Here is a 2,052-nt window from a genome sequence, read left to right on the forward strand (position 1 = left end):
TTCAACAGTGAAAAACTGAAAGCATTCCCTCTAAGATCAGAAACAAGACAAGGGTGCCTATTCTCACCATTATTATTAAAAATAGTTTTGGAAATCTTACCACAGAAATCAGAGAAGAAAAAAAAGTAGAAGGAATCCAGATTGTAAAAGAAGTAAAACTCTCACTGTTTGCAGATGACATGATTCTCTACATAGAAAACCCTAAAGATACCACCAGAAAATTAATAGAACTAATCAATGAATATAGTAAAGTCACAGGATATAAAATTAACACATAGAAATCCTTTACATTCCTATACACTAACAATGAAAGATCATAAAGAGAAATTAAGGAAAAAAGTCCACTCATGACTGTGACAAAATGAATAAAATGCTTAAGAATAAACCTACCTAAAGAGACAAATGACTTGTGTGCAGAAAACTATGACACAGATGAAAGAAATCAGACAACACAGATGGAGCAATATACCATGTTCAGGACTGGAAAAATCAATATTGTGAAAATGACTATACTACCCAAAGCAATTTATAGATTCAATGCAATCCTTATCAAACTGCCTCTTGAGAAATTTGTATGCAGGTCAGGAAGCAATAGTTAGAACTGGACATCGGACAACAGACTGGTTCCAAATAGGAAAAGGAGTATGTCAAGACTGTATATTGTCACCCTGCTTATTTAATTTATATGCAGACTACATTATGAGAAATTCTGGGCTGGAAGAAGCACAAGCTGGAATCAAGATTGCTGGGAGAAATATCAATAACCTCAGATATGTCAGATGACATAACCTCAGATATGTCAGATGACAACACCCTTATGGCAGAAAATGAAGAGGAACTAAAAAGCCTCTTGATGAAAGACGAGAGTGAAAAAGCTGGCTTAAAGCTCAACATTCAGAAAACTAAGATCATGGCATCTGGTCCCATCACTTCATCAAAAATAGATGGGGAAACATTGGAAAGTGTCAGACTTTTTTTTTTTTTTTTGGCTCCAAAATCACCGCAGATGGTGATTGCAGCCATGAAATTAAAAGACACTTACTCCATGGAAGGAAGGTTATGAGCAACCTAGATAGCATATTCAAAAGCAGAGACATTACTTTGCCAACAAAGGTCCGTCTAGTCAAGGCTATGGTTTTTCCAGTGGTCATGTATGGATGTGAGAGTTGGACTGTTAAGAAAGCTGAGCACTGAAGAATTGATGCTTTTGAACTGTGGTGTTAGAGAAGACTGTTGAGAGTCCCTTGGAGTGCAAGGAGATCCAACCAGTCCATCCTAAAGGAGATCAGTCCTGGGTGTTCATGGGAAGGACTGATGCTGAAGCTGAAACTCCAGTATTTTGGCCACCTCATACGAAGAGTTGACATCAGGGTCTTGGATGATGCTGGGAGTGATTGGGGGCAGGAGGAGAAGGGGACGACAGAGGATGAGATGGCTGGATGGCATCACCAACTCGACGGGCATGAGTTTGGGTAAACTCGGGGAGTTGTTGATGGACAGGGAGGTCTGGCATGCTGCGATTCATGGAGTCGCAAAGAGTCAGACACGAATGAGTGACTGAACTGAACTGAACTGATATACAAATATACAATACCAAATAGCTGAATAACCAAAGCAATCTTGAGAAAGAAGAATGACACAGGAGGAATCAGCTTTCCTGACTTCAGTCTATACTACATACAGACTCAGTTCAATTCAGTTCAGTTCAGTTCAGTTCAGTCCCTCAGTCGTGTCTGACTCTTTGCAACCCCATGAATCACAGCACGTCAGGCCTCCCTGTCGATCACCAAGTCCCGGAGTTTACCCATACTCATGTCCATCGAATTGGTGATGCCATCCAGGCATCTCATCCTCTGTCATCCCCTTCTCCTCCTGGCCCCAGTCCTCCCAGCATCAGTCTTTTCCAATGAGTCAACTCTTCATATGAAGTGGCCAAAGTATTGGATTTTCAGCTTTAGCATCAGTCCTTCCAATGAACACCCGGGACTGATCTCCTTTAGAATGGACTGATTGGATCTCCTTGCAGTCCAAGGGACTCTCAACAGTCTTCTC

At 40.9% G+C, this 2,052-nt stretch overlaps 1 pseudogene; it reads right to left on the reverse strand.

Annotated features, from left to right (window-relative positions):
* The window catches only part of LOC105001737, a 53,582-nt pseudogene that overhangs the window by 1,204 nt on the left and 50,326 nt on the right, over positions 1 to 2,052 (reverse strand).

This window comes from Bison bison, unplaced genomic scaffold, assembly GCF_000754665.1.
Source record: "Bison bison bison isolate TAMUID 2011002044 unplaced genomic scaffold, Bison_UMD1.0 scf7180017864383, whole genome shotgun sequence".
Taxonomy (NCBI): Eukaryota; Metazoa; Chordata; class Mammalia; order Artiodactyla; family Bovidae; genus Bison; species Bison bison.